The sequence below is a fragment of the Corvus kubaryi genome, unplaced genomic scaffold (assembly GCF_017639235.1).
Source record: "Corvus kubaryi isolate FWS band 111438036 unplaced genomic scaffold, C.kubaryi_AGA036_p1.0 split3-73, whole genome shotgun sequence".
Taxonomy (NCBI): Eukaryota; Metazoa; Chordata; class Aves; order Passeriformes; family Corvidae; genus Corvus; species Corvus kubaryi.
This window is the reverse complement of record NW_024582091.1, coordinates 40,993,959-41,015,235: the sequence shown is the minus strand read 5'-3', so window position 1 is coordinate 41,015,235 and position 21,277 is coordinate 40,993,959. Positions and strand designations below refer to the sequence as shown.

Below are 21,277 nucleotides of genomic sequence, written 5' to 3'. Positions count from 1 at the left end.
CTCAGCAAAAACATTTAAGCAATACATACTCACATTCTTTATTATTAAAGCTATTTTATTTCAATTTGACAACTTTTATGAAAGGCTAAATTTACTACAATAGACTAAGACAAAAAGTCCTACTTAAAAATAGTATCTTTTTATATCCATTTTTAGCCACCCTGTAGATGTTCTCTAACACAGCATAGTAAAAAAAGACTTGGCAATGGTACTGCCATAGGCTCCTCTTCCATTACAGACCCATGTCTGCACTTCCATCACAACACAAAAAGGTCCCAAATCTCAGTTTAAAAGCTAATAATGAAGATAAATCAAGCTAAAAAGCCAAGTTCTAAAGTGAATTGCATGAGGTACAGGCACACATTCTCTTCTAATCATTCAGCAGTAGACCTGTGATAGTCTCTACCAGGTACAGCAGGAGAAGACATTAAAAGGACAAAGCCAGACTTCAACACATTTTGTCTGCTTTACAGACAAAAAAAGATCCCTCTGGATGTATTAGTTTTACTGATTCAAAGCTTCAGGAAAAAATAGAGTCTTCATAATTCCAATCTCAACATCCACAAGATTTCAGATGGATGAATATGGCACAAACAATGCATATATCCAGTCTGTAACAGGTGCTATGCAGAGATGTGTGTTTCTTCTTCCCCTCATTCAAGGCCACCTACATATGCACACGACAAGAAAAATTGCAATGGTTATTTGCCAAACTGTTGCAGTGTCATATGGCAGCAGTGAGTCAATCTTTAGAAGCTGGCTCCAACCTGACCAGTGACTGATCTGCTCCCTTCCAGCTGAGACATCAGGTCATGACAAGCATTATCCCTGTCATGCAGCTGATGGCAGAGCTGGAGGGAATCCCTCCAAGTGGAAAGCAAAGACACAAGGAGCAAGTTTCCTTGCAGGAAAATGGGATGAATTAAGGCCATATCGAAAAGAGGCAGGTGGCTCATAAGGCAAAAAAATGAGCACTAGATTAACATGTGGAAGTCATGCAGTTTTATTTTGAAGCCATGATACTAAAGTTCTTGGCCAAAAGGCCCAAATCAGACTTCAGGCACGGTATCAAGCACCTGGACTGAGTAAACAGGCCAAGAGTCTGTACACACATATTAACAGCATCATCGGCCATCCAGTACAGGGGATGTTTAATTAGCTTTGTAGGGATACAGGGTTTGGCGGGGAAGGGAAGTGGGAGAATCTGTGTCCTTCAGACTAGTAATAATGTTTGTAAGACACCTTTACACTCAAAAAAAAAAAACCAAACAAAAAAAAAACCAAACCCAAACTAAACAAAAACAAAGTTACTGATGCATTTTTTATTAGCATGCTAATGAAATGTTACATTGTTTGACATGAGAAATCACATGTTCATAAAATCCACTATGCAAGACAATCCTGTCTCCATAAATTAGACACTAAGTCCACATAGTGAGATAGGACTGTTTTATTTAAAAAACAATGTACAATCAGCACTTAAGCAAAAGAGAGGAAAATGCTGAAGAAAAATTTAGGAGGGTAGTGATTCCCTTCATATTATTCTCTTAAAGACCCAACTGAGAGAAATATATAATAGGTGTTTGCCTTAAAAAATTATACAGATTGCAAACTCCTGAGAGAAGAGTGTTATCCTCATGCTGGATTCTTTCCAGACATATTTTTTGGCTACTACTGTAACCACAAAACAGGGCTGGGGGAACAGGATAGGACACGCAAAAATACCTCTTTGACAACCAATACATCTGCCTCATCCCAAAACTTGTGTATCTTTGTTTCATTTTCATTTCTGCATGACACAAACATGCAACAAAAAACATAGCAGTAGAAAGCAGGAAGCAATCCTTCCAGATGATCAAGGCCTAGGTTCAGCAATATACGCCTTTACATTCTCAAGCTATGAACACACTATGATACCCTGCTGATTGTGGGTATCACCAGAAAGAGTCAGGGCATTTGACCGGAGGACGTCACAACTATGCTACCCACAACCCACTTCTATGATACAAAGGATCTAACAAGCCACTGACAATAAACAGTGCCTTCCTAGCTGCTGTGTGGCAGCATTTTCAGGCTTTCCACTGACATCATGCTAAGAAAGAGGCAACTGTCCCAAGGCAGATTTAGACTTATCACCAGCATGAGAGAATGTCTTGTTTATAATCAGTAAAGATTTTGAATCTAGAGTGGGACAAAAACCAAACAAACAAACAAAAAAAACCACAGACTAAACAAAACTGAGGACAATTGGTCCACTTAGTTTCCAAACACCAGAAAAATTTTGCAGAAGATACTTCATGTGAACGGGTGCTAGACCAAATAATTCAGTTTGAAGTGTCATGTTTATTAAGCCTTTGATCCTTCAAATAGTAAAGAGTATGGGACATCTCTATGGTGAGTCTGAAAACCTCAACATAAGAAGGGACACTATGGCTTTCAGAGCAGTGCCTGTACACCATTTTTTGTCTAAATACTGTTTTGGCCAGAATTCTGGGCCTGAAATTTTCTGAAACAGTGAACAAAGATCTCTGGCTGTCAGCTCACAGCAAGCGTGCTGCAAAGTGCACTAGAGAGCCTAATGCTGCCAAACAAGCTATCTTTGAGTTTTATTTGGTACGGTATCCAGCATCTCCCTCAACTTTTCCCTCCCTGTTATCGCTTATTCTACTTTAAAACAGACAGCTTTGAAATATCCTGCAAGAAAAGCTTGAAAGAGAAGACCTGAGTACTATGGTACAGGCCACCTAACAAACATCACAGTCAAGAGAGACAAAACCTTAACAGTCTCACTTTGAGGATCTGTGCACAGTATCATTCACATAGCTACAGGAGCCTGTCCTGAAAGAAAAATTCAAAAATGCAGAGGGGAAAAGGAAAAACATGACAGTGCAATCATCTTTTGATGAATTTAAATCCCTGAGAGATCCCTGAATTTACTCAGCTACTCAAGAAGACAAGTAAACCTGCAAAGACAAAGTCCCTCAAAAAAAAGAAAGAAAAAAAAGATAGGTGAACAAGACATATTACAAAGAGAGGTGACAAGCAGCTCAAGGTGAGACACACAGGAAGCTGCGCACCACAACTTAAGAAACATAGCGGAGAAAATTATCACAAAAGAATGCGATTTTGTTCATTGCATTTTTCATGGCATGTTTCATTTCTTCCACTGAATTTCTGAATAAACATTTGCACCAAAACACCCATAAGCCACAAAACAAGGACCTTCTTGACTTTTTTTACTCCTCTCTGTGACCGGAGGAATTTTGTATTTGCCTGGAGTACAATTCTCTTCTTCATAAGGTCTCTACCTATATCCTATATAGCTGGCCTATTAACAGTTGACTATGTGTGATAGCAAGCTTCATACATGTATTGTGAATTTATGTCTTACTTCCTCTGAAAAGAACACTAGTTTAATGTAAGCACTCATCTTCTCATATAATCCAAGGACAGTGCTGTGCGGAACTTCAGACTACATAACACTGATGTTTCATTTTCATCTTAACATTGACATTGATACATTATATTTTACATATTGTATAATAGACTGTCCAAAAATAAATCTGGGCATAATAGCTGAGTTGGGTATTAAAGAAAATTGTAACAGGAATTAGTAGTCTGTTCTCCGGAAACAATCCCAAACAGGTAGGCTAAGACTTTCCAACAAAAGAGCACCTCTGCTTTATTTGTACTGCTTGAGTAAATACAAACATTGCTAAAGGACTGTGAAAATGAAAACTCCCACAATCTTACATAAATATCTGCAGCCAAAAAGTGTCTCCATGAATAAAGCTGAATACTCTACAGATATATTTTCTATTACACAGGGGAGAATAAAATGCACTAACCTCTGCTCACAACTACACCCTTACCAATGAATGAGTGATATAGACTTGTCATTGCTAACTCCCAAAACTCCCAACACTCCCAACACAGAGTACTCGAAGCAATGCTGTGGACCCTTCCTGTGATTCACTATCTGCTACAAACATGTGGAGGAATTTTTCAATAAAGCATGCTTTAGTGGATATGTTCAAATACATGCCCTACATGGGTACCTCATCCACCCATGCACTTTTGCCATTATTAATAATATTTTGAAGTATTGTAACTTTAGCAGCATTGCTGTGTCTGACGGTTTACAGACATTAAGTGACAAGCCAAGAGTTCACAGCCTGAAGAATCAACAAGAACACCAGGAAATAAGGAATTGCATAACAGTATTTATAGTTTCACCTGTCCCATTTAACACCCGTCTCTTTCTGCAACCTTTTTAGTTTAAGGTGTACCTAATCTAGTCATCTTTAGTTGAGTGAACATTTGGTTCAACTCCAACTACACCATTTCTTTTAACATGACCCTGATATTTTGAACCCTTTATCCAGTGTCCTAGGAGTGCTCTGCTAGTGTCAGTGAATCTAAGAAAAGTAGTAAAATAGCATTATTCCCATTCTACTGCTAAGTAAAAGACAATTTAAGCACTTCAGGGCAATACAGAAGCTTATGGTAGAATTGAGAGAGACATACAGGAGTTCTGTCTCCTAGTCTGCCGCTGTAATCATCAGCCAGCGCACACAAAAAAATAAAAAAGGAAATCAAAATTTAGATGTTACTTTAGACTGACATAGGTTGGCTTTGTTTTTTCCTAAATCATCATTTCATCAGAACACCCATTTGCATGAGGTTGCAATTGCTTTTTAAGTTTTTGTACTCACATAGCAGCAGCCTCCTACAACTTACTTCACCTTTCCAACCACAAGACCCACTAGAGTAAACACCAAGCAAGCTGAGGCAGAACTTCAAATACACTAGGAATTACTGGAATACCTGAGGTTATCTGAAGATGAGTATGGCTTCCCTTACAAAAACAATTCTGAAATCTGATCCAGAGGATGCATGCATTTATCTATCATGAAGGACTGGAAAAGAAGCCAAAATTCCTTAGGATGTCTCAAATGAAGGTGAAACTCTGAATCTAAAATGAAGTAAAAACAGGGCAGAAACCTTCTCTAAAAATAGATCTTGCTGTGCAACCAAGTATGCCTGCATGCAATTGTTATTTATTTTTAAACTGGAGTAATTTTCCAGGTAGGTTTTTAGATCAGCTAACAGAATGAGGTGCTTTAAAACTAAACAAAAGAAACCCCCAAGATTTCTCTCCTGATCACATTTGCTATAAAGATGTAGAGGAAATGAGGAAGCAATAACAAAATGCAATCTCTTGCCTGGCATTCCACAAAACTGCAAAATTGTAAATTTCAATGAAGGCAAAGACAGTAACAATATCAACATCCAGGAAATGCAGTCCTAACTCTTAACCAGAAAGACTGGAAGAAACTGTCCTAAACATTGAAAAATAATTTGAAATCAAAAACGTAACAAACAAACAAGCAAATGAAAACACATACAAAAAGTACACCACACATACCCCAAGCCCCCAGCCTAATCAAGAGCACAAACTGAAGGAACTCATGTACTCCTTAGTAGGTTCTCCAAGGCTTTCTCCATTAAACCTGCATCACCTCGGGCCTATTCTCATCAAGTGTTATCACCCCGCACATGGATGGGTGCACTCAAAAATGTCATTAGGGACAATCAAAACAGAAACAAAACTGAGCAATGTCAGCACTTAAGAATCTTCCATTCAGTCCTTCCACACTAGTCTTGTCACCGTAGAAGGCAAAACCCAAACCTCTTTAAATACTCTAAGGCAGAAAAGTTATTCCACAGCTTGAGGTAGTGTTAGGCTCAGAAGGCCATGAGATCTTAAGTCTCCACACCAACAAAACAAAGCAGAAGTAAATGTAAGTGAAAACAGACAACTGCACATCACTATGGACACTCAGTCATCAGGCATAATGATATTTGTCAAAGCTGTGACAACGCCGCTGGAGGCAAATCAGTATGATCCAAATCCTCACAACGTATCTGTGCCATTATATCTTTCTTAATAAAAAATGGACAACTAGTAGCAGATATCCTCCTGAAGGGACTACAAAAATTGTATTATCATTTCCTATGCAAAGGCCATTTGATTGTTTTAGGAGAATTTTCATTAAACAAATGCTGGCTACTTCTTGGTTTCTCTCTACATCCTTGGATGATAAAGATGGACACAAATTCAAATCCAAAGCAGGGAACGTTTTCCTAGTATTTCTGGAGCTTTAACAAGCAATACTATTTTAAAACTGCAAGAGCTTGTTCTGACACCACAGCACCAGACAATCAAATCACAAATATTTTCTCTCCAAGCCACCAGAAATATTTAAAGCAAACTCCAAAGGGAGAAGGGCAAGACAACTATCCGACCTTTGGAACATAAACTTCCTATGACAGAGACAAAAGAGTTTACTGATGCATCTCATGGAAACAGGAGATTATCTTTTATGAGATCTTGCAGCATTAGTGGTCACTTTTAGCCCAGAACAACCACCATTCCGGTCATCTGTTTTCTGTATTAATAATAACTGCAAAACTAACCAATACAGTACTGAAAATTAAACTGTATTATAAGAATTTTCTATACATCATCTTCCTCAACTCCCAAGCTACAACATCACTCTCTATTCAGTGGTCTTTCATTTAAATCCTTGGAAGAAAAAGCAATTTCCAAATTACTCCTTTATTAATAAAAGTAAGTACTAGTTTGTGGGAAAGGTTTCTGTTATTGACTTCTAATTCATAACAATTAAGGAAACAAATGCTGTAACTCTGTAACTCCTTATTAGGACTTAAAAGATACCATGCAAAAGCCACAGCAGCCAGACTCTAAAATCCTTCCTTAAAAAAGTCATCATGAATCCTACCTATAGGAGTCAATGTGGTTATTAAACTCATAGTGCTTCACATCACCCCTGTTCCTGTGCCTCCATCATCTCTCTGTCACCCAGGTATTGGTTATTTAACCATCGGATATATGTATTTTTTGACAGAATATGTTTCCTTAAAAGACACAGTCAGCAGTTTGCTATTACAAAGTATCTAATACACAGTTCTTGTGATATTATGTGGATGAAATGTGTCTGTCACCTCATCTTGGCTCTGTTTCACTTATGTCTTCTCTCCAGGTTCATTTCCTCTGTAGAAGAGTGGACCAGCACCTTGCTAATCAGACTTGCAGCATGCAGGCTGAAGTGGTTTTTAGGAGATACTGCCACTGTATTTACCCAGCATGAGTCCCTGATGCCTCTGGAAGGAGGGACTGATACTGTACAGGCATACTCCTAGCACTAGTACTGAGCTCAAATTACTCTTTTTATATAGTATACTTTCCCCAATCTTATTACACATCCAGTGAACAGACTTTCAAATTCAAAAATTCTCTTTGCAACACTGGGAAATAATTTATATTGGATTTAATACATGTTCCACAGGGTTATTCTACTGGTAAAAAAAGAGAGAGAATGTCTCTTTGGTGAGCTGGCAAAATCTGGAAGGAATCCACCTCTAAAAGGTCAGTAACTCAGAGAAAGAGAACTTAATCCTACGATTTGTATTTGCTTTTAATGGAAGCCTGTTGCTGAATCAAAGTTTTTGTTGTGTAGAGAAACAGACTAATTCTTGCTCATAGTGCTCTGTTACAATTCCCAGTAAGACTTTGTATAGGTATCTTTAGAAGAACTATGTCCCTTCCCCCACTGCTCTAATCTTTTTAAAATCTTTTTTATATCTTCATCTCCACTTTGGAAAAACAGCAAATGGTTCCAAACTGCATACCTGTAACATGAGCTGGTTTCATTTTATCCCTTGATCATTCATGCAAGTTAGCAGATTTTCACTGCATAGCTCCTTCCCATGTCATTATAAAATTCAAATGCATTTATTTAAATCTCTCCTAGAATTCAAACACTTTAATTGCTTTAGCCAATAGAATTCATAAACAGTTACTGGATAATGGAAGCTGTAGCCCTATTTTCTGATCTAACAAATTAAAAAACATAAATACATATACATGTGCTAGGAAGCATCTTTCACCTTAAACATCAAACATCATTAAAGATCTGCTAACATACCCTACCAGATAAGAGAAGGAAGCAGAAATCCAAACCAGGGATAAGTCCACACCAAACTGGAAAAGTCCTCAACAGACTCCAGCACAATCCAAGTCCAGAAATGCAAATCAAACCCATTTGATTTATATCATTATTTCTTTACAGATTAAGTTGAAGTTCCTGTACTGACCATAGGAAAGAGCCATTTCATTTACATACTGCTCTGTTCCCAAATTATTCAGGAATGTCTTACTTTTTTTTTTTAATGACTAATGTGACAAATATGGGTAAAATACTGACTCGTCTTCTGCTGTGCAACTACAGAAAGCTCACACTAAAACCTCAAGCAAAACCTTCTTCAGTCTTATAAACTTGGCAATTACTTTCCACAGGCCAGCTTTTTATGCTCACAATGTCTCTACAGACAGAATTCACATACGGTAGATATGAACATCACAGTCTTTACAAAAAGATACATTGCTAAGAGCAAAACTCACTACAAGCATTTCTCAGGTTCCATGTTAAGATAAATGCAATGCATATAAACTGGACTTCACTGAAAGTGAAAAGAACTTTTATGAAGAGTCCTTTCTTTATATTTCTCTGTAAACAAGAGTTTGCATACCAGGCCTGACATTCCATATGTGTTCCACAGAAGTTTCTTATCAAATTTTACAAACTAAAAATAACAGGGTTTTACATCAAGCAAATTAAAGAAGTGGAGGATTGTAATTCTTAAGCTGGCAACAGACAAACGGAAAGCGGACATGTTAAACTGCCATTCTTGTGTCACAGGGTGCTGCAGATGCTAAAGCTGTCAAGGGTTCAAAAAAAAGACAGCATGAATTCACAATTATTAAAACCCAAATGATTAAATACCATTTTCCCAGAGACCCCTAAACTGCACCCTGCTAGAACTCGGTGAACTTCCCTTCAGACACTCAGCTATTTGCATATCCTATCATACTCTGCCCTGGGCATCTGCTATCATTCACTGTTAAAAACAAGACACTGATCTAGAAACACCTCTGGTCTGAACTGATATGCCATTCATAGGTCCATATTTTTATGCCTAGGAAAAAGGAAGGTACAATATCTAAAGCTGGTTCAACACCTACACTGTTCAAGTCCCTCATTTCCACACACTATGTAGGGCACTTGTATGGCAGCCAAGATATTTATATAGTAACAGTTCTTAATATACTTACATGACTCGTGAGAGCTGGGGAAGACACCACAAATATATAACTCTTCCTCCTTCTCCCTTAGCTGAATTCACTCCCCCTTAAAAGTTTTGCTTAACACTTAAAATAGCTTTATGAGTAATGTTTTCTCTATTTTTATGCAACAGTAACTATTATCCATACCCTCTATGATCTGCAAGACAGCATTTGTGTTAGTCAATCTACCTTCTGTGTATTTTAATCAGATTTTAGACAGGTAGATATCTAGGGTTGTGTTTCATTTTTTAGTTATTTACAACTGAAAGGATTTCATAAAAGTCATCCCACCATTCCATTAGAATAGAGAGATCCATTCTTTATAAAGCAGAGGCAGCAATAACATTGCTACTAATGCTTGGATGCCCAAAAGACCAGGGTTCCCACTGTACTAGATACTGCATCGAAAAGAGAATAGAAGTGAGAGCGCTTTCTCCCTCACTTAAGAATTTTGTTAGTTATGGTCTTTCTCCAACTAAAGAGTCTCCTGTGGACTGTGATCCATCACAATCACAGCAGGCAGTCAACCTTTGCTTTTCCCAATAACTTTATTTGCTACTTATCTTCAAAAACACTGCTCTTCTATCATATTCTTGCTATTCATGCAGAAACATTCTTTTCTTGCATATTGTGTCCAACATTTATGGCTCTTTTTTATGTTTTTTTGTCTGCTTAAGTGGTGCCTGGTAAAGTATTTGCACTAATTCTCTTTAAATGGCTATGTGAATGGATTTGACCATCTTTGAAATTTTACACCGCAATTACTGTTCAAACTAGTGAAATGAGATATACGACGATTTTATTTAGAAAACAGTTTAGCTGTTATTTATCTGCTTCAACAAATATTACATGAAGAGAGTGTCTTTAAAGGAGAAGAACCTATTCCATAGCACATACAAAGCAGAGGAAGAACTGATAGGATGGATTGATGTGAGTATGGAGAAATGCTGGATCTTTATACTCTAATGGGAGAGTCAATCTTCAAGCTAATGTTTTGCAATGAGTATTTTGCACTACACAAGGATGCTTGAGACTGTTCAAATGCAGGGCACCAGGAAAGTGTATGACTAGCTGGGTCTGTTAGCTCTCAAACTATGCAGGAGGCAACAAAGGACCTCCACAGTACACAAACAGCCCAGCTTTCCAGTGGGAGGTTCTCCAGACCAGCTTTGATATATCACAGCTATCAAGGATATGGCACACAGCAGAGTAATGCTAATGCTTTTCACGGGTGTGAGCACAAAGTGAAAGCTATTATTGTGGACCATTTAAAAGATACTAAAGTTTTAAGTACTGTAAAATGATGTAAACAAAGGCATTAGTTAAAAATTACACAATAGAGAAACAATGGATCAAATAATAAAAGCATGGATCAAAACAAGAGTCACACAAAAGCAATGAGCACAGCAATAGGCAGTTTCTTGAAACTGGACTTATCAAAACATTTCCTCTTGGACCTTTTTCCAAATAATCTGAAATCACATAGATCTAAGTGAAATCTAGATGCAAGTCTGCCAAGAAGGCATTGTTTCCACAGAGAGCCAACTGAAATCACCGACCACACCTGCCCAACTTCTGACAAACATTTCATTACAGTAGCTAAGCCTTCGTTCCCTTTAATAAAAGGTTTACAACTTAGATCTAAGTTATACAAGCATGTATTTCTTCATACCATTACACTCTCTAGGAATACAGTTTCCATATTATTTAGCATATAGTACACTATACAGTTCTCAAATTATAATCCTTCCATTATCAAACCTATCATACATTTTCTAACTTGTATTTTATCCCTAAATGACAATGATTTAATATATCTTTATCTTGAACTTAAAAAAAACCACCAACTTTTTGTTCTATTCTGCCAACTATCAACCCAGCACAAGACCTCAAGTCCTACGTAACTATGAAAATGCACCAATAATATAATTAATAATAATCAACTGCACACCCCAATTGATAGAGATAGCTGGAAAACAACTTAAAGACGTGTACTTCACATCCCTAGCATTAGAAGTTGTTCTGCTACCAGATGCACTACAAAAATGAGACACTGATGGTGACTCAAAAAATGAAACATTCTGTACCATTTCTACCAGCTCTACCATAGTAGAGATGAAGGAAAACACCTAAGATATGAGGATGCTGGCCATGTAGCTCGCTCATTCACACACACTTTTTTTTACCCTGATCGATATCAAGAGGCATATGGACAAACTCTCTGAGCAGTCAAGCTCCATGGTAACTGAACTAGAGACGTGCACCATTAGTACTTGGATCACCTTAACAGGAACTGTCCTGAATAATTTTCTAACTCATCAATGAATTTAGGTAAGCCTTCAGCGAGGTGTCTTCTGACACTAGGAAGAGAAGTCTGCTCTCCATAAAGCATAGGCTTAGCTTCCAACACTGGCATGGAAGGTATGGTATGAAATTACCTCAGTCATCATTAAATGAAATAAAAATGCTACAACAGAAACAGAAATGTGAGTTTGTCAGGGATTTATTGTAAAAAAAGAATTAAATCAAAAAGTCTGATTTTATTATTAGAGCTTCTTATAGCGATCACAGGCAGACAATGATCTCTTTATGAGCACTAGATAACATGATAATAATTACCCTAAGATAAGAAGAGAATAATTACACTGAATTCTTTTGCAAGGTGCTTTGAGACCTTCTAATGAAAATCACGGCTAAAAACTGTGTATTGTAAGTATGCTTAATAATTACATAAAACAAGTACAACTTTTTCTAGAGGTTAGCCATAAACAAAACCGATTTTATTTGAAAGTTCAGCTGAATCAATCAATTTTTTGTGATAAAAATGAATCAGCTGCACTACAACAGCTTTCTTGGTGCAAGCTGACAATAGAACCATTTAAATCTATTCATTGCCTTATTGAAGGAAATGCATGGAATATTTTAAACTGTCCATCATGAGATCAGTATAGTTCAACATGAGTAGGGTTTTCATAGAATAATGAAATGTGTTAAGGGTTTTACAATAAACATCTGTTGACTAGGTAAGGATTCCAGGCTGTTGTTAGAAGCAGTGATGCAATGTACAAAAAACATTTGTCTTTCTATGAAAATCATTCATAACAGTTATAGTTGTCAGCTTTCTAAGCTATTTTTAATCTTATAAATAGCTATCTATATACACTATCAACCCACTACCTCCTTTCAGCCCCCAAGAAACTGCTAATGACCTTCTTACAAAATTCCATTGGGGGCGTGGGGGAATATGCAGTTTTTTGAAATAGCTCTACTTTGCCTGACATTCACACTGCCTGTGAAAAATGAGGCCCACTCGTGCAAATGTTCCTTATAAGAGCAATCAGGTTAGGAATTACTGGCATGAACCTATTTCTTGAATTAAGATTACAGGATCAAGTTGATAGCTAGCATCCCCAGGGATCACCATGATTTTGCTATTATGGAAAAATCTGTGATGGTATCCTCAAAATAATTTTACCAGAAATCTTGATGCAATGAGACAACAATTTAAGTCTTAAAGCTTAAGTATACACAGTTAAATGCTAGTGATTCATATAATCATCTCTAAAGCTGTCAATATTGTATTACAGTAAAACTCGTGCTATTTTGACACAGTTCTTACTATACTTCATTTTATTAAACAGTTACTTTAAGACTTAAATTTTGCAAACAATTTGTAAAAACAAATATTAAGAAACTTTTTTTTTTATTTACAGTTTTCATAGGTGCAGAAAATACCCATTGCAAATACCTCTTACCTATTCAAAACACAGGATGTTGCTCATGAATCAGTAATCCTTGGACAGGAAAATTTAATCCTGGCAAAATGAAACTACCTATGATAATAATATGAGTGCTATTATATTTTTTTTTAAGATAAAAATTTTCTATTAAGAGGCCTTTGTTTTGTTCTTGTTTGAAAAACATGTATATCTAAGCCATGGGCAAAAAAGGACTCTTACATACAAAAGCATCACATTTGACTCCGGCAATCCCTTAACCTCAAATTGCTGGAGGCCTGGCTGGTTTCCCAAAGATTCACAGCACGCTCACCCTGTTGTTATGGTATTTCCTAAGCATCTGCTATGTGCCACTTGCAGAAACGGGAATCCAAACAAGACGGACCTTTGATCTCACCCCATACAGCTGGTTTTAATTGTCTGTTCTAATGCCTAAGTCAAATTTAAGCACTGAATTGGTAAACGACTACTGCACTTTTTCGGAAACCTTTAGGAAGCCAAGGTGCTCGAACACGTTCGCACACAGACGCTTACTGAAAGGCACGATGAGAAGACAACACAAAGAATGCGAAGGAGTTGCGCTCCTTAGGCGAATCTCTCCACGCCGCGGGGCACGATTCCGAACCGTGCGCCCCCCGGGCACCCCCACCCCGCTAAGGCGGGGGCACGGTGGGAACGCAGCGGGGGGAGGAAAAAAAAATACAAGAAAAAGACAAAAATATTTACAAATGGCAGCGCTACGGGTGGTGCACGGAGAGTCACAGGTGATGCCGGAGCCAAAGCCAGCGCTTCCCTCCCCGCAGCCGCCCGGGGCTCCCGGACCCCCCGGCCGCTCCCGGACCTCCGGGGGAGGGCGGGTACCACCCCCGCCCCACGGCCCGCAGCCGCAGGTGTAAGGGAAGGACGGGGGCTCCAGGCAGCCTCCCGCCCGCATTCCGAGGCTCACCCCGGCCGGTGCCCGCCGGGCGCAGGGGAACCGCCGCGGGAAGGACGCGGCTCGCGGCACACGGCGGACGCGCACGTCCCGGCGGCGCACCGGGACCCCCCGCCCCCAGGGAGCGGGACCGCCCTGCCGGCTGCCGGCGCCCACCGGAACAAAAGGAAAACAGCCCCGGAGCCGCCCGCGGCCCCGCACAGCGCCCGGCCCATCCCGCCCAACCTCCCGCACTCACCTCGGCGCGGCAGCGGCGGCGGAGCGGGCGGCGGCCACTCGCGCCCGCGAGCTCCCTCCCCCCCCGCTCCCTGTTTCCCTCCCTCCTTCCCTGCCCGCCCTCCCGGCTCCGTCTCTCACCGCTCCCGAAGCGGCGGCGGCTGGGCCCGGCTCCCCCGCCACGTGACCCCGCCACGTGACCACCGCCCTACCCCGGCCCGGCTCCGCCCCCGCCGCCCGCCGGGATGGGTCGGGCTGGGCCCCGCCGCGGTGCGGGGCTGCCCCGCGAACCCGGCCCGCGGGACCCGGCCGGGGCACGGCCGCAGCCCGGCGGGGACACCCCGCAGCGCGGCGTGCGAACAGCCCGTCTGACGGGGGAAACAGCCGCCAGCACGTTCCTGCGCTCCCCCAGCCCCTGACCGCCCTCTGAAGCAGAATTCACAATAGCGGGCGTGATTTGACAACAAAACGCTGAGAGCGGGCTTACCCCTACTGCCTTCAGGGCTGAGAAAGAAGGAAAGTTACTTGGTGCCAATATCTGGGGCATCGACCCCCATCACGTACTTCACACTCCTCCCTGCAAGAATCACAAGCGCTGTATTCCTGCAATTTTGACTCACGTCAAACGCCACAGCACGAGTGAAAATTAACTGTGCTGAGCAGTGTTCCATTCTAAGCCTAACCTTTGCTCCCAGAAAATAATGCTTACAGTAACGGGTCAAGGGGGTGTCTTGTGGGAGAGAATGCCTTTATCCTTCAAACTTGGAAATTCGGGATAGAGTCTACAGGTATCAACACTACAAGACCTGGGGGAGCCTCAGTAAAAACAAGCTGACACTGTATTCTGGTATCATATTCAGTGCACATTCACTTTCTTCAGAAAGGAGCAACAGCAAAATGCTGAACATAAAAGGTGGGAAAGCACTCAGTACTTTAAGGAAACCACGAACAAACTGCAATAATCAGCTCTAGAAAAGCCATCCAAAGAATAAGTACATGGGGAGCAGGAAGTGAAAAGGCCCAATCCCCTACTGGCTTTAGTAATCAAAACTTACAGACCAGCTCAGAAACTAAAAAGGTAAATATTTTTCACACCATTGCTCAAAGCTCCATAAGGATTTTATCTTACAACCTATAGCAAGAAGGGGACAAGCTTTGTGCCAGAGGACCAGCTACGTGTGCAAAAATCTGCAAGACTGAAGCCTGAGATAATGTGTTAGAGTTGGGTATACATTTTGTCTGCTAATATAATTCTCATTTAGAAAAAAAGTTGCTTTTTTATTGAAGATTTTCAATTACACTACACAGCTAAACCCTGGGACACCTCTTAACAGATCCTATAGCTAAAGTCCAATAAAAAGCTGTCAGGCTCCATTTCTGGGCGCATTACAGAGTTGTTATCAACTGCTGAGCTGTGAAGACCAGGTTCTTCCCTGAATTGCCCACTGGATATTTGCACAAGACAAACATCACCACCACTGGTAGGCTTATATTTCACCTATTTCAGTAGAAAATTTTGAGGAGCCAGAATAGTTAAAACCACTGTTCACTCAGTTCTTGCGTCTGACTTGAGCTATCTGTGTCTTAGCTCAATTCCTAGTTTACTGGCCATCATAAGAATTTAATTTAGGTAGTAAAGCAGAAAACTGACATGAAAGAGAGGTTTACAAAACACCACTGCAGCTTTAATTGCCTTTGTAATCCTGTCATCTCCACCCCAGGCACATTAACTACGGTGCAACAGTGTTGCCCACTAGTCCCTTCTCTGAGCTGCATTTGAAGTTGTAGCTAGGTTCATAGTCACAAGAGAAAACTGTGTTTAGTAGTTGCTCACCAGCCTCTACACACTATGAACGTGACTCTCGGATACCTTGCAGGAGTCCCACCCATCCTGCACCCTGTTGTGTGTTGAGGATTGAAGGAAAATACATGGGAAGATGTTTGCTCCATCTCGCTCTATCAACATAACACATTGTTTTCCAAGAACGAATTTACACAGATGCACAAGGGTCCCAGGAATAGAACCAGATACTTCGGCTGTTTAATAAACTTGTGACAGAGGAACGATTCCCCGTCTTTTTCATCCACATGTGTGAATCAACAAGATCTTGTTCCATGTCAGGGATGGACTTACAGCATTCCTCCATGTGCAGAAGGGAAGCTACAGCAATCTCAAATGAAGTCCATAATCTGAGTGAGTGGAATCCAGAAGTATCCTTACAGATAAGACAAGGCCTCAGCTTCCAAAGTTAAAATAGAAGTTAAAATCTCTATTATTTATAGAAATAGGACATGGTCTTGTATCTTGCCTATGGGATACTGTTGCTCTACAATGCAAAGGCAGATCACACTTGGGAAAATACCACTACCATATTGCATCAGGTTTGTGAAACAACTTTGTATTTTTTTTAACATTTTTTCTGTGACTAAAGGTGCATCTCTAGGATAATGAAGCATTTTAAAACATACTTAATTCACACTTCACAGCATTTTTTAAAGATACATACAAAACATATAAAACACAAAGGAAAGAGGCAACCTTTTCCTTCACTCATCCCTTCCTCCAGTCTACTAAGTTTGACCTAAAGTACCAGTTCATTACATTATGGTGCTAATAGTATAAACATTTCCATAGTCCAAATGTAATATTTAATGCAACTTCAGCAATACAGATTAATAGAAACATTAACCTAAAATTATGTCATCAAAATCATCATCTCCTGCACCATTGTTAATTTTATTACAAAGCTTAAAAACCCCACCTTTTTTTATTTGTTTCATTTGTTTTTTTGTTTGAATGCTTTGGTTCTGCTCAGTTCTTGGTATTACTGACCTAAAGAAAAGCTTAGTTACTTAGCCAACTTGACTGGATAATAAAGATCAGTCAAGTAACTGTACAGAAAAGCTTGTAAATTAATTTTCGTTGTTGGAATATTGTGAATTTAAGGTCAAAGACAAATAGATGTGTTTTTTCAGAAGGAACTCAGCTCTGTTTCAATCATGCCCAGGCCTATGCTTGTCCATTTTACCCAGCTGTGAGACTAAGCAGCTACTTTAATATTTGTCAATTTCTATAATCCATTAATCCCATATTCACAACCTTCTAAGGAACCAAAGGCTGGCCACTTTTTCAGGATGACTTTCTTGTAAGATCTCCTTTATTTTTGAAGGCAGACACCATTAAAAGAACTAGTAATGTCCCTTCATGAAGGCAGATGATAAATTCCATTTGTCTACAAGTAACTATGCGACTTTTTTTTAATGTCTTCTTTTTTTTTTTTAATTTCAAAAACATGAGAAAACATCTTCAACTCACCTTCCTTATTCTGCCCAATAGCACATCTCAGATATTTTTCTTGTCAGGTAAAATATTCGTACTCTCTTAAACTAAATGTTTTTTATTGCAGACACTTTCTTCCTACTTCATTTCAGTTTTCATTATTTCTTCACCTTTCACAAACTCACTTTGTTCATTGTCACTTATACAGCTTGGGTATGTTGGGACAGAAAACAAAGCACGGGACTTGGTTGCCTTCCAAATGCAAGCAACATTAGGACTGCAAAGAACAGAACTGTGATTTCCACGGGCATTGTGTTCCCAGAACTGGTGAGCCAATAATTCTCTATATACTCATTAAATGTAAAGCCACAGGTGGTTTGGTTATTTAATAATACAAACACTTCCTAGAAGGATTTCATATGATGCATGAGAAAGGGAAAGTGTACATGAAAAATCAAACGTAATCACTATTGTTACGATCCTTCTGAATCCCTTAGTTTAACGTACAGCTGTTTTGTTTGCTGGTTTGGGGTTTGGTTTTTTGGTGTGCTTAGGTTTTTTTAAGTATCATTTGGGATGTAGCTCTTCTTAACTAATCCCGTCATAAAGACAGTTTCATTTAAGATGCAGGTCTACTAAATCCAGATAACTGAGGTAAAGAATAACAAAATCAGTTACTGAGGGGAAAATGGCCTGTTTCTACACAAGCAACAACAAAAAAGTTCTTGCACCCTTCAGGTGTAATTATCAGCAGGTAAGCAAAAACGTGTTCGATGTTGGCATGTGATTAAATCCACACAAGCCTGACTGTTATAAAAGCTTAGCAGTATCTTTGAGTTCAACAAGCTCAGTTCAACTACATATGCTATAGAATCAAGAAGCCTAAAACTAAAACTAAGGTATGTCTATTTCACTCCAGTTCTTCAGTCCTTCAGGAAATAAAGGGAAGCAGAGAATTACCAAAATGTCCTAAATTAAAAGAAATAGAAAAATTTCCTTTATAGGTTGTGAAAAAAAAAAGACACATAGAATTCACCTTGCAGAACACTACCTCACAGAACCTAAACTAGAATAGGTACTGAAGTGTCTTGTGTTACAATGCAAAAACTGCTTTTGTAGATGTCTCCATTATTGTACTTTCCTCCCTCACCTCTATCTGGATTTACAGCATGAATGACTGTCCGATTTTTAATGCATTGGAGAGTTTTACATCCAACCTTGCTCAATTTTTTCACATGCAAATCTATTCACTCCTTCCACACACAAACTTAACTCATTTTGTTAGTTTTATATGCTCAGCTGATTTCAAAAGGCATTTCCTTTTCATGTACTTGCAATTTTCCTCCTCCACAGAGGAACACATCAGAGAAAGAGAAACAAGTCGGCTTGCCTGGGCAGATTCTCCAACAGAGCAAGGATTTCCTCCATAGCTGAGGAATAACCAGGCTGAATGAGGATTGACCAAACCCTCCAGTTGCCTGGCTGTTCACTCCAGCTTCCTCCTGCCTCATTTTTGTTGTGGAAGCGCTAGCTCCAACCTTCCACATATATTTTGTCCCCCTTCTCCAACAGGGAAAACAAGACCTGCAGACCCTTGGAGACCCACTCTGGAGCAGGATTCCTGGTAGGATTTGCAACCCCATGGGGGACCTAGGCTGGAGCAGGCTGTTCCTGAAGGACTTCACCACATGGAAGAGTGACCCACATTGCAGCAGTTTGGGGAGGACTGTTGCCTGTAGGATGGACTTATGTTGGAGAACTTCATGGAGAACCATCCCACATGGGAGGGACCCTACGCTGGAGCAGGGGAAGGACTCCTTTCCCCGAGCAGTGGGAGAAACATACTGTGATGAACTGACCAGAATCCCCATTCTCTGTCTCCCTGCGCTACTGAGAGGGAGAAGGTGGAGCTGGGAAGGAGGGACGGGTGGAGGGGAAGGTGTTTCTAAGGTCTTATTTTACTTCTCATTATCCTGCTCTGATTTTTTTAATAATAAATTTAATTAATATCTCTAATTTGAGTCTGTTTTGCCTGTGACAGTATTTGGTGAGTGATCTCTCTCAGTCCTTATCTCAACCCATGAGCTCTGTTATATTTTTTCTCCCATGTCCAGTTGTGGAGGGGTGTGATAGAATGGCTTTGGTGAGTGCCTGGCATCCAGCCAGGGTCAAACCACTACAGTGCTAAACAAATGAAATATATTCATGTGTGGCTTGTTTTGGGTTTTTTTTAACTTACATAGTATTTCAAAGAATGCCACACAAGACAATAACTGAAGGGATGAGGATTAGTACATATGGCAAGGCATCTTAACTAGTTAAGTGTGGCAGTGCATGGTGCTCCAAAGAAAACAGACTGAAAAGATACAATAAATGGAGTCCCTGAAGAATTAGTCATGATACTGATGTTTTCAATATTTTTGTTAGGTGACCTTAGAACAAAAACATGGGTGTACTAATAAAATTTGCTGATGACACAAACTTAAGGATCAACAATACAGCCTAGATTCAAAATAGATATATATCATTCAGAAGACAATGGATGACCCCCAGAAGCAGACCACTAAAAAGAGTAGCATTAAATATGATAGTACAAAGTCATGAATTGAAGGACTTGAAAATTTAAAACTGAAGGCATCAAGTGAAAAGAGAGGAGGAGAAAAATCTGCATCTGTCAGTCAGCAAGAGAATACCTTTAAGGTATTCGATGACATCATGAAAGAAGTGAATAATCCCAGAATTTCAAAGAGAGTTCTGGAATATGAAAAGTATTGCACTGGTATTGGGAAGACTTCACCTAGAATTCTCCATGCAATAGTGATCAATGACACTGAAGAATAGTAAATTAAACTTGAAATGGGTACTAAGGAGGGCCAGGAGAAATAGACATGACTATGTGTGTGTTGCTCTATTAAACAGAGTAATTCTGCCTGCTTCATTTACTACATCAGGCTAGGCTCCCTTTTCATGCGTTTCACAAGAAATTTAGCATTATGAAACCCTAGTTCAAAGTGAACCTTTTGAATATGTCTACAATATAAAAAACATCAATTAATATAACTTTCTCAGCAAAGAGCAGAGAAAACAAATTGTATTAAAACAAATAGCAGCTGGTGGAAATACTTCCAAGGTCCCTAGGCTTTTCAGACAAGTGCCTAATGGCTGACTGTCGGGGTCCCTCCCCCGATGTGCAGCCCTGGCAGAGGGGCCCTGCGGGCACAGACACGGGGTTTCCCTGCCCCTGCTCAGCCTCGTTCCCATTGGTTGGTTTGTGTTCCCTGCGCGGGCAGAAGGACCCTTGGTCCTGTGACTGGAACAGTTCCTGGGCAGAGCCCCGGCCTTGCGGCTGGAGAAATAAACATCTCTCTGAAACAGCTAGCAAGAATCTGTCTGTCCATATATATTTCCTTTCCACGGGACTCCTGGTTTGATATATGCGTGTTGCAGTATCCCCACTGCAACAGCTGACATATAAATTTATATCTTTTTAGCTTAAATCTACAGAGACCCATGCCATATATAGTTTCTTCAAGACCTCTTATTTCCAAGTGTGGTCTCATGAGCAGTTTAAGTAAAAAGACAGCAAAGCTTAAGCAGTCCTTTTCTTATTTTTTTTTCCAAAAGTCAATGGAGATAATATTCAAATACAAAAATAAAGAGAGAATTCTTGAAAAATGTGAAATAATAAGAGAAAAGCCACCAAAATATTCGAGGTCTTAAGCACAGTTTAGCACCAGAGTCCCAAATTAGTATAGTCTGTACTATCATCTTCCATATTAGAAGATATGACAAATACAGAGATTGTTGCAAAATCAAATGTTAACTCTTTAAAAAAACCTCCCAAACCAAACCCAGTATAATTACAGCATAATGCCTGCATTATTGTGGGTAGTTCTATA

At 39.7% G+C, this 21,277-nt stretch overlaps 1 protein-coding gene across 1 annotated transcript in view; it reads right to left on the bottom strand.

Moving 5' to 3' along the window:
- Nucleotides 1–14,209, bottom strand: part of TULP4 (TUB like protein 4) — a 156,809-nt gene extending 142,600 nt beyond the window's left edge. The window contains exon 1 of the mRNA XM_042016663.1: nt 14,121–14,209. The gene's annotated coding sequence lies outside the window, so the exon portion shown is untranslated. The remainder of the gene's footprint in view (nt 1–14,120) is intronic.
- Between the last annotated feature and the right edge of the window lie 7,068 nt (nt 14,210–21,277).